The sequence below is a fragment of the Chenopodium album genome, chromosome 14 (assembly GCF_948465745.1).
Source record: "Chenopodium album chromosome 14, dcCheAlbu1.1, whole genome shotgun sequence".
Classification (NCBI taxonomy): domain Eukaryota; kingdom Viridiplantae; phylum Streptophyta; class Magnoliopsida; order Caryophyllales; family Amaranthaceae; genus Chenopodium; species Chenopodium album.
The window spans coordinates 48559941-48573252 of NC_137847.1; the positions used below are offsets into that span (position 1 = coordinate 48559941).

The following is a 13312-nucleotide window of genomic DNA, read 5'->3' on the forward strand; positions in this document are numbered from 1 at the left end:
TGCACCAGCCGGGAATCGAACCCGGGTCTGTACCGTGGCAGGGTACTATTCTACCACTAGACCACTGGTGCCGTATGGTGACTACTTGGCACTGAATAGCATTTTCTAGAAGTTGTTAAATGGTACAACATCATCATTCTTGGACTTTAATTATTCATCCACTTTATTAAATGCCATGAAAACAATAAAATGTACTCGAACTCCTTATGGAAGTTACGATCGCTTTCATTTTTGTAGTAGACTTTTTTTTTTATATACATATCTATATTCAGTATCATCCACCACGTACTTGACTACTCCATAATCAATTTTGTCAATGTCATAATTTTCACAAATCATTATCAATCTATCTATCTATTAACCTATACTAAAAGCAAATCCTTTCAGGACACTTGTCATTATATTGAGAAAAAATTTCCCGCTTTTTCGGTTTTCCTTTTCTTTTAAAATCTGATCTTTAAGTAAACTATTTATACCTTAAACATTTTCTTTTCAGTTTGACAATCATATTCCATATATATCCAGGCCAAATGAAATATTTCTAAGTATCTTTTATATAATTTGTATTTTGTAATATTATTGTCAAAAATATTTAACAACCGTGCATTGCACGGGATTTTAACCTATTTACATTATTACATTATACTAAAGGTGAAACTTAGTGAACACTTGGCAAAATATTATAAAAAGTTTTCCCTTCAAAATCACTTACTAAAAAAAACTTATTGTAATTAAATTATGACTTTTAGCTTGTATAAAATCTAAAATAAATGTCCTTAAATATCAAATTGCCCATTATAACTATATATTAATCAATTTCTTTCACAATATTTCATACTTTTCACTACTAAGTCTATTTATAATATTTATATCCATTATTTTTGGTAAAATTTATTGTCATTAAAATTATTTAACAATCGTGCATTGCACGGGGTTTAATCTAGTTAAATACTAGAGGCTATATACATACTACGCAGTATTTCAAATTAATTGACTACTATCTGGGTAAGCAAACATTATTACAAATAATGAACAAATATTAGGAGCATACAACATTCGCATTACTTTTAAATTTTCATAAGTTGATTAATGTACGTAGATACATTTGTTCCATCTTTATTACTTATACTATATAATCTTACAAAATCATTTCTATAAATTAAGGAAAAAAAATATAAACTAATAATCAATTTTTTCTTACCAAAATGAAAAAATGAAAATATCACCTTACATCATTACCTTTGAGATTCTTTAAATTAGCTCTAAATTGTCGATTTTTGAACTTTTGAATTTTGATCTGCAGTCTCTCTTAAAAATACAAGTACGTAGTATAAAAAGCAGAAACTCTTTGTGAAGCAAAACACCTACACAAATATTGTACTACCTCCATTAATGGTTTATCTGCAATTTTGGGGCATTAATTGCAGAGTTTATTTTTTTCAACTTTTACCCACACAACACTCTAAATTGCAAACTACCAATACCCAAAATCTATGCAATTATTTTTACTAGTGTGTTAACGCACGGTATATACGTAATATGTGCATTTAGCAAGAAAAACAATAGGAGATGTGGAAGTTATTATATTGGAGGTTATAGTAGCAGCAACAAAAACAACAACAAAAAAAAAAATACAAAATAAAAAAATAAAAATAAAAATAAAAATAAAAAAATAAAAAAATCAATGCATGAGATTTGAGAATTTGGCTTTTGGAAGATTGTAATTAACTTACTCTACAATTATATTATTTTTATTTTATTTTTTAAAAATCCATAACTTCCTAGGGTACATTCTTTTTTAAAAAAATTCCAAGGGTACATTCTAGTAAAAGGAATATTGCTCCAAAATATCAATACTTCAATAGCAAAATGAATATTGCAATCTGGTTTCAAAAAAAAAAAATGAATATTGCAATCTTGATTGGGTACGGCCCACAGTTAGGACACCATTACAACAAAAAAGCATCCTCAAAGAAGCATCCTTTGGGCCTGACCGTGGTAGAAAATCAAAGACCATAATAAATTTAATATGGACCATTCTATTAGGCCGGCTCAATATTGAGTTCATCTTGAAGTTGAACAACAACAAATTTGTTGGAAAACTATAGTTTTATTATTTTTATTTATTTATTTATTTATTTTTTGGAAACCTATAGTTTTTTCAAATTAGTAAAATAACCACAAAATACTTGTATGTTGCAAACTACAGAATATCGTTACCTACAGGATAATATCTCATGTGGACAAACTAATCAAATTAACTATAATGGCATGACTAATTTTTTATAGCAAAGAGGCCATATACTCAACGTAAACTACCTCCTTTGTATAAGCCGTGATTTATGATCTATCATCTATCAACTACCTTTCCTTTTAAAGCAAACGACCTTTAGTAACTTATTTTCTATGGCTTTTTGAGTACCAAGCTTTTGTTAATCTAATAATATACTTATGTAGATCGAGATAAGTAGGTGACACCGTGACATATGTGAATTTCTAAATAGTTGTTGTACATGCATGTCATAAAATTGATGAAGTCTTGGCCATATGTACTGTCTTTAGGGTTCTTTCAATTCGCGTTAAAACTAATAATCAAACATGTTATATGTATGGAATTAGGACGATAAGATTGAAGGTGATAAAACTTGGAGTAATAAGATTGTGAATTAGAAGGCAACGAGATTAATTTAAGTCACAAATAATTTGTTTTGAAAATCTTAAAGGTTATAATCAACACACAAACTACTTGATTCGCATCACAAAAATATAGTAATACACGGAGTATTATACAATGGATATAATTCATTATGTTTATTGTGGAATGTAGAGAGTGTTTGTGTAGATATCAATTAGATTAGTTGATTAACTAGTATAGCACCCGTGTGATGCACGGCTTACAAATCTTGATACTCATATTTATTTCACAAAATTTTAAAATAAAATGATTTAATGAGTAATAATGAATTTACTTATAAATATGTCTTAATCATATATTTTTAACCCTCAAAATAATGATATAAAAAGTACAACTTGAAAACAACCTCTCTTTTTTTTATTCTTAAATTGTATGGATAGATTTGAAAAATAATTCAAGTCAATGAACTAACAATCAATACCACCCACATTAAGTCATATTTTTTTCCCTCATTTCTACTTGCGCCATTGGCCACCTCATTTTTAAATGGGGGGATTTTTCTGTGTGACTGGTCACATCATGTGGTCGGGTTACTCGAGTTACACGATCAGGGGTTACTTGAGTTACTTCTGACTGAGTAACCCCTGACTGAGTAACTCGTAACCCTTGACCGAGTAAGGCCCTGTTCACTTCACCTTTAAAAAATAATATTCAATAAAATTAAGTTCAGTTCAGTAAAAATAAGTTTAGTTCAGTAAAATTCAGTTTTCTTAAAGAAGAATTATATAATAAAAAATCAGTAAAAATAATTTCAGTTCAGCAAAAATAATTTCAGTTTAGTAAAATTAAATTAAGTTCAGTAAAAATAATTTAAATTTAGCAAAAATAGTTTTGTTTCAGTAAAAATAATTTCAGTTCAGCAAAAATAAGGTGAAGTGAACGGGGCCTAACTCGAGTAATCCCTTATCGAATAACCCCTGACCGAGTAACCCATCTCCGAGTAACCCCTAACCGAACACCTCAAGTAATCCATGACCGAGTAACCCCTAACCGAACTCCTCAAGTAACCCCTAAATTAAATCCTGACAGAGTAACTCGAGTAACCCATGATCGAGTAACCCTTGACCGAATAACCCCTCGAGTAAAACCTGATCGAGTAACCCCTTAAGTAACCCATGACCGAGTTATTAACCCTTGACCGAACCCCTCGAGTAACCCCTGACCGAACCCCTCAAGTAAACCCTGACCAAGTAACTCGAGTAACTCATGACCGAGTAACCCCTGACCGAGTAACCTCTTAATTAACCCATGATCGAGTATTTAACTAACCCCTGACCGAACCCCTCAAGTAACTTCTAACCGAACCCCTTAAGTAACTCTTGACCAAGTAACTCGAGTAACCCTTGCCACACGATGTGGCCAGTCACATATAAAAATTTGTCTTTAATTGGCTATCTCTGTCCTTTAACTTAATACGAAGTATATTTTTGGAAAAGTTTACCATTATAATAACAATATTGTCATTATATATTGTACTTTATATCACAAATAATTTCATATTCTTTTTCTCCTCAATGGCCTCTGAAAACACTTAAAGTTTAACATGAAATTTTTATAAATAGGATTTTTGATCCTATCACTTACTACCTTAATTTTATTATATGATGAATTTACCTGATCATCACCACACACCTATTGGACCTTCGACAACCAAAAATCTACAAAGCCTCTAAGTTAAAGCTTAATACGGAGGTTTTTTTTTCTAAAATTTTATCCTCGGAATGATGTTTAGGCTTGTCAATTGTTTGATTATCTGTCTTTTTTTTTTTAATTATATGTAATCATTTAATATTTTATTGCATATATATAATAGTAAATAAAAAAAAATATACAAGCATATAAGAGAAGGAAAAAAAATTGAATATCATTCTTACATATCACCAGTGACGACGTATACAAAATCTACAACATATTTTCTGTGCGACTGGTCACCCTGTTTGACTGCTTGTAAAAAATGGGAGTATTTAACCCCCCATGACACTCACAAACTAATCCCTAGCTATTATATTGACATAGTAATTTTTAAGCCTTGTTCACTTCATCTTATTTGCTAACTAAAATTATTTTTGCTGGTCTTAAATTATTTTTTTCGAATTGAAATTATTTTTGTTGAAATTATTTTTTTTTATTGTTTTTGTATTATATTTCTTCTTTAAAATAATTGCTTTTTACTGAATTGAAATTAAATATACCAAATTGAACTTATTTATACTAAACTGAAATTATTTTTACCAAATATTATATCTTTAAGGTGTAGTGAACATAGTCTTATTATACCTATTTAGTAACCCTTAAATAACAAAGTACAACACTGACAAAGTAACAACTATAACACTAAATGGGTAACCCCTATAACACTAACTGAGTAACCCCTATAACACTAACTGAGTAACCCTATGATAGTTGACTACACACATATAAAATTAGTACCAGAATCTATATTAAAAATGAAAATTATAGTTTTTCTTATAGGGTGGTACATATACACTTACATGCCTCATATTTATTATTTTTTTTATATGTATTTGTTTATTTCTATTATGGAAATTTATATATGATAGATAAATAAAATCATTCTTATGCACACTTGGTACTAATATAATTTATAAAATTTTCTAACTTCATAAAATGATCAAGAATGCTTATAATTTGTGGCTATTCATAATCTATTACTCGTATTAACTATCATTGTAGGAAAAAATATCACTTCTATAAATTATATGTATCACTCCATATCTTTTATGAGAGACATCTTAATTTTGGCTTGAATTTTGTCACCCTATAATATGAAATCAATACACTTAAGTATATACTCCGTAGAAGTTACAAAAAGGAAGTTGTTGATGCTAATAAGATAAAATCAATATAAAACTTACCACATGAATTTACCTTTTCATCAACCAAAACTAACTCAATTGATTTAGTTATGTTTGGCTTGTAGTTTTCGGGTTTATGCCATAGTCTCACAATCCTAACCTTAATTTTCCAACTCTCTTTTAGTGGGGTAATATCTCTTATCATAGTAAATCCAATTGTTAATATTAGATATTAAACACAAATATTACGTATTATAAATTATGTGCAATGGTATTTGTACATTAATTATGTTAAACGTCATACATGATAATTTTTTTAATTATATCTTCAGAAAATATACTTACAAGATATATATGTATTCTTAGTTTATTAGTAAGAGAAAGTTAAAATATAAGATAATTATATTTTGTATTTATGTATATGGCTTAGTTTGTTAAGTAAATATTCTTGTGCATAATTGTAGCTAATAAGTTTGTTAAAGAGCATAGAAAGAAGAAAGAGGTGGGGAAGAAGATAGGCAGATTGTTAGGGATTTTAGGATCTAAAATAAAATAATACCATAAAAGAGTTTGAATCCTTGCCTTCTCATTAGGAACGTATGGATTATATACAAATTACAAGAGCATAATTACCCTAAACTTTAGGAAATTTATTAGCTAAAATTATGCACAAGAATATTTATTTAACAAAACTAAGCGATATGGTATACATAAATACGAAATATAATTATCTTATATTCTAACAGAGAAAATATATTTTCAAATTTCTATATATTGAGAGACAAAAAAAAAAAAAAAAAAAAAAAGGACACGTGACAGCCATGGAACTAGTGACCCTGTTTTAATATAATATATAAATAGATATAGAAGTCTTAGTAGGTACCTAATAACACCCAAATCATGATATCGAATCACTTCTACGTCATTGTCCTTGCCAAATATTAATTATAGACTAATATTGAGAAACAAATTAAAATGTGATAAACTTTATTGAGTTGAGCACAAAGCCCGCGTTGAAGGAGAGTCTCCGCAAGCAAGTTTTTAATAAACCATAACACTAATTTAACCACCATTTCTCAAAATAATGACCACTAATATATCTTGTTTGATTCTTCGATTTCTACGATGTACGATATCCCAGAGAAATGAAAATGAAACTACCTTATATACTTCAAAGACTCAAACATCCTAAGTGGAACAATCAAAACCTAATAAGATGTTCGTGGTACCACCAAGGCTAACCAAATGTGGAAATAAGGTAGGAAATTATTTAATTTGTATCTTATGCAAATGGTATAACTTGTTGTACTGTATAATTTGTCCAAATTGAGGTATTCGAAACTCTATTATATATAATCCTAAATACCCAAAATAAATAACTTTGTAAACCCAACTCACAATGTGGAATAATCAGAATAAGTACACATTTCAACCATTGAAAAAAAAAAATGCCTACTTTATTTATATATTAGATTATATTTATTTTATTATTTTTCATTTTTCTTTTCAAAATACATGTTAATAATTTCCTTTTACAATCAAAATTAATAATGCCCTACCCCTTATCAATATGTATTTATTCAAAATACCTATAGTAACTTCTATTATCACATAATAGTAAACATGGTATTTAAATGCATTATGATGATTTCAATAATTAGTTTCAATAATTATTTCAAAAATCCAAAATTTCCCACACATTTACCAACAAAAATAATGTGAGGAAATTTTTGAATTGTTAAACAATTTTTGAAACTAATTATATCAAAATAATAACGCATTTAAATACCCTATTTACTATTATGTGGTACTCCCTCCGTATTTTAATAAGTGTTACAGTTTGACCAAACACGCATGCCTAAACATGACTTTGACCATTAATTTATTTAATCATGCCAAGATTGAATTAGAGTCGGCCAGATGAAACTGTCTCTGCCGTTGAATCATGTATTCGATCATGTGCATGGCTAAATCTAATTACCTAAGGGGGGTTGGGATTCCCCAATCTCAAAATGGAACAAGCTGTGTTAATGGTTAAAGTTTAACTTGACTTAATTTCGCTCCGATCGATCTTATCTGTAATACGCCATATTTGTAATGTATTTTATAAATTATTTAATTTTTATAAAATATAATTTTGGGTCAAATTATTTTTATTATGGGATTTAAATAATACAAGGTTTAATTTTTGGGTTAATAAGTATTTAATCCAAATGTAGTTCATCTTCATAATAAACACAATTATCCTATTTTTATATTTGGGCCATCTATTTTATTATTCAACTCCATAATTTTATAAAGCCCAAACCTACCCTAAACAACCCTACACTATAAATACTCATTCAATCTCCAAAATTTTGCCACCCAAAAGGTCAAATGGTCAAAGTAAACAATTTTCCCAATTTCTTTTTCTTTTTCCCTTTCTTTTTCTTTTTTTCCTTTTCTTTTTCTTTTTCCCTTTCTTTTCCTTTTCTTCTTTGTTCCACGCAGGAACAATGGCTGTGCGTGGGCTCGCTGCCACCTCAGCACCGCCGCTGCCACCACCCCACTGCTGCCGCTGCTCCACCGCAGCCGTCCACCGGCGCTGCTGCAGTCTGCCAGCCACCCCCCCTTGGCTTGGTTCCTTCTTTCCTCTTCATCTTCTTATTTTTATTTATTAGTTGTTTTTTATTTTTATTGGTTTCAAAATGATTAATTTAGTATCAAATCATGTTTTAATTGATTTAAAGATATAATTTCAGATTATTAATTTGGTTTATTATTTTCAGATTTTGATATGATTAAAGTTAGGGCTTCTAATTTTGATTTTTAGGGTTCTTGTATAAATTAGTGTAGGGCTTTTATATACTCAATGTTTTTATGAATAATTTAAGTATATAAATGTATTTTGATGAAGTTTTAATGAGTTTTTGATTGAACTATATTGCTGGAATTTTATTTAAAGTAGTAGAATTGTGATTTTAATAAAAGGGTTTAATTACCCAATAAAGAAGAGTTTAATTAGAGGTTTTTAAATAATTTTCAGATTATTATAAGTTATTTAAAGTGAGATTAAGTTGCTGGAAATTGTATATACAAGGGTAATTAATATAGTATTATTGTCCCTTTATGTAAGAGACTTGGTTCGAGAGGTGTTGTAGTGTATTTGGCCACTTTAAGGGCTTAATTGAGGTACGTACACGTGCTCAGAAATTTATTAAGCGTGTAGAAACATGCTAGGATTTACTTAATTGATTCCAAGTTAGTGTCATGCTAGGAATTGGTTGGAATGGTTGAATTGAAATGAGATTGGTGATTTGAATTGGATTGATCAAATTGAGATTGGTTTTGGTGAATTATTTGTGAAGCATGATTGGTTGAAATAAATTATTTATTGGAATTGGTGATATTGGAATATTGTCATTGAACCATATTTTTATTATTGGCACGTTTCAAGGTTTATTTAATTAAACTAAATGTTTAATTTGGTTTGGAATATTGAAAAGGAATTTTATTATGGTTCATATAATTTTTATTGATGTTTTAAGCATAAGAAAGGAGCTATTTAAGTGTCTTTGTACACGAGGAATAAATTATATTTTGGTGCCTTAGTGCACTTAAGGTATTTTCAACACCGAGGGATAGGATTTGTGGCGCATTATGCGTTTAAGGTGTCTTTGACACCGAGGTAGATTAAAAGGGGTTCAACATTAAATTTTATGTGGTCACTAATTAATTATTCAAGAATTAAATTGGCATGTTTGATTGTTGAATAATTATAATGATTGATTGTGTTATAGTTTGAGAGTCATCACCAAATCTAATAATATGTAAAACAACGTAGAGTGAAAGAGATTACGCACCAAAACTCTTGGAACGTATATACCTTGAGTATGAACATATGGGGGTAGTTATGTGACTTTATATTTGACCATAACTTCTATTGGGGGTATAGGACGTTGTACTTTCCATTTTTATTATGCACAGGTTTTCCGCTACTTACGAGTGGTTCTTTTATACTGGCACGGTTAGCTCCCGTATTAGTGCCCCTATATTGGGGCAAGTTAGGGGGAAACCCGTTCAATGCGTAATCAAGCTAAATAAATTATTTAGTTATTTAGTTATGGAGTCATGATGTGTGTTGTATGCTTGTAAACAGGTGCAATAAGGTAAGTTGTGTGATGGTAGGATGAAAGCATGTTAGTGTGTTATATTTAAGCTTATGTACTCAGCTTTGCTGATTGTGTGTTTGTATGTTTGTTTGACCTTATCTTTACTTTGGCCCTACGACGACCCATTTCTAATGGCGAGTAGTAGGGACAAGTAGAGAGGAGCTTTTCAGGTGATGAAGCATATTCATGATGGGGCATGAGCGAAGAGCGAATCATGCTTAGTTTCCATAAGATTACGATGTGATTTATTACTTTAGTTATTTTATATTATGCTTGTGAGACTAACACAAAGGTTTTAAAATTTGTTTGGTTTTAATAAAGGCCTACAATGGTTTCAAGTTGTAGGTTGACTTCGTTTGACTTTAGTTTGACTTTACTTTCGTTTTGGTTGACTTTACAGTTGACTTGTTTTGAATGTTTTTAAAGATAGTCTTCCGCTGTGTGTCTTTGATAATTGCCTTAGCCGTTTTCACGCTGTCGGTAATGTCTTAGATTTTCCTATTTTTAGTTTTTAAAAGAGCAAAACAGGTATTTTAAAGGAAAGGAATTTCTAGGGTATTACATTATCCCTCCAAGTCTATAAAGTTTTTTTTTTTTTTTTTTTTTTTAAATTTTTTTATTATTATTATTATTATTATTTTTTTTGACAATAGCAAATGAAAACCAAAAAGAACTATAAATACTTAGATATAGTAAGCCGACATTTTCTTGTAATGTCGTTTTCCCTTTGTACCTGATCCCTTGGGACTTTTAGAATTGCACATATTTAGAATGAAGCGTCCACTGCCCTGATTTCCTTCAACATCGAAGAAATAGAAACATCCTTACCAAGCTCATCTTGAAGGTTGGTAATAAGGGATATATATTGAGTCCGAGAGGAGGAGGGTCCCTGTCCGCCCTTTTGCTCGGGCCCACTTCATAGCTTCAAGGCAAGCCCAAGCCTCGCAATGGATAGCCGACCCAGCTGCTCCATATCTTCCCCCACCCCCCATCTGTAGTGTTTCCTTGATCGTTCATCATAAATGCCCGTCCAATCCTAGCCCTTGAAGTATTCTTATCCCATGAGCCATCTGCTTCCACTATGAAGCTCTCAAGATAATCCCTTTCTTTTCCTAGATGCACGTAGTAACACTACAAGAAATTAGCTATTTTGCGACAGCCAAAATTTGTCGCAAAAATAGCAAAAGTTGTCGTAAAAAATAGTTGCGGCAGTCAACTGTCGTAAATTGTTTGTCGCAGTCAGCATTGTCGTAAAAAAAAAATTTGCGACAGTTTGACTGTCGTAAAGAATTATTATGAAGGTTTTACTAATTTCAAGGACGGTTTTTATTTTGTCGCTGTAATTATCTTACGACGGTCGTAAGTTGCGACAAAAAACAAAACTGTCGAAAAAATAGTTTTAGCGACGGCTAGCCGTTGTAAATAGCCTTCGCAAAAAAAAAAAAAAAAAAAAACGCCCATCCCCTGCCCCCCTTACCCAAGCCTCCCTTCCCCTGTCCCCACAACAACCTTTCGCACCACCACCTTACACAAAGAAACATTAAGATCTTATCTAAAAATTAAACCCCAACAAATAAAACTCAAACAAAATAAACCCAACATATAATAAGCACACATAAATGAAAATATAAAATAAAAACACATAAAACAAACAAACACATCAAACAAGATATACAAATATACATCCAATAATAAAAAAAACCCACAATATATAAATCGAACAAAAAAAATAGAAATTATCCAAACAGTACAAAATTTAAACAAACAAGCCACAATAAATCCAAAGAAAATAAATGAATTATAACAAATTGAACTGAAAATCAACACGAAAATAGACGAAAAATAAAAAAAAATCACTGAAAAATAAACGAACGACAAAAAAAACAGCAGTACAAGCACAAAATAATGAAATTAGACCAAAAAATATCAGAATATAAACAAAAACCACAATAACAAACACGAAAAATACAAAAAATTAAACATACCGTTAAAAATTTTCTTTTTTTGGTTGTTGATTGTCAAATTCGATCATAAAAGATCCAGATGTGGAGTTTTTATGGTCGAATTTGACAAATAAAACCCCAATGTCACGAAATTGAACCTCAATTCGCAATTTTTTAGAACACAAGAAAGAACGGAAAGGAGGATGAGAAAGAGAGGAAAGAAGGAGGATGAGAAACAAAGAGTAGACCGAAAAAGAGAGGAGGAGAAGAGGGGAGATGATCCGAGAAAGAGAGAGGAGAGAGAACTTAAAGAGAAGAGAGGAACTGAGAAGGCGGAGAAGAGGAGAGAGAAAATGTGAGGGAAAATAAAGAGGAAAAACGGCGGATGAGGATTTAGGGTTTGGTGTGGGCTTGTTGAACGGGGTATTTAAATACCATTATTTTTTTTAAAAAAAAAATCAACTCTAGGACAGCTTTAATCTGTTGCAAATTGCAACAATTTTTAAAATCGTCGTAAGTTGCGACAATTTGAAGCTGTCGTAAATATTAATTTTTTTTAATAATTATTTTTAGTGTCTATTACGACAGTTTATTGGCTAAAAACTGTCGTAACTCAACGACGGTTTGAAAAACCATCGTAATATTACGACAGTTACAAAACCGTCGTAAAATTAAAATATTACGATGTTTTTTAGCAACTGCTGTTATTTGCCCGGATTCTAGTAGTGTAAAACCCTAGCGGGATAGTCGGCCCATCCCTAGTGGCAGTCATACTATTAGTAAAATTGGTGCTATCTTGTGTGAAGACCTCATGGCCATATTTATGAATTCCATAACTAAGCTTGCCGCCCCATTGCTCCCATTGAAGCACCTTATGCATTCATGGTTTTCCACAACCCTCATAGTGTAGCAATAAACTGAACACTACGGGTCTCATGTTTGCCATCCTCGCTATAGAAAAGCAGGATATAGTTCTGGATCCACGACCTCAGAGAGTCGGAACCAACAGAGGTCTGTAAAGTTTGTTATGCATTTAATTTTCTTTAAAATAAAAATAAGACCTATCGTACAATGTATTTATGAGTATCTTCAAGACGTTAATTGAGCAAATACATTTTTTTTTTAGTAATTAACTCCGTTAAAGGCATCTGGTCAACACCATGTCAAATTGAGGCAAATCAAACAGCGGATTGGATATCAAATGTTGGTCATTTGCTATTCAACATTTAGTTAGTTAGTTATAGTATGGATATTGTTCCTTATAGTAGTTTTTTTTATTCTTTTTATTTTGCATTCTTTCTTCCGACGCATTAGGAATTTCCCTCGTGAGAAGGGTGTCCTAATGTTTTCTTTTTTCTTATCATTATAAAAAAAAAGAACGAATACAATTTATGTTGGATAAGATATACGAAGTAAATTTAATATATTTTGATCTTTTTTATTTGAGTGAATAATTTAAGACTAATGGATAAGTATTTGTTGCGTTTTCATTTTTATCATGAAATATTGAAATTAGTAAATAAAAACATTTTAATCGATTCGTATGATACTATATTGCTATAGATCAACTCCGTTAATATCGTTAAAAAAAAAAAAAAAAAAAACCTCGGTTAACAATTAACAAATACTAACAAAGTATGGTACTCAACCAGAGTATGTTGAAGCTATGGCCGTGTTATATGCGTTGAGACTTGCTAGAAGGCTAGG

The 13312-nt window shown here is 30.6% G+C and overlaps 1 non-coding gene across 1 annotated transcript; it reads right to left on the reverse strand.

Moving 5' to 3' along the window:
• TRNAG-GCC (transfer RNA glycine (anticodon GCC)) lies at positions 1–71 on the reverse strand. Its single transcript has one exon. It is a non-coding gene; the product is annotated as a tRNA-Gly (tRNA).
• Positions 72–13312: the final 13241 nt, after the last annotated feature.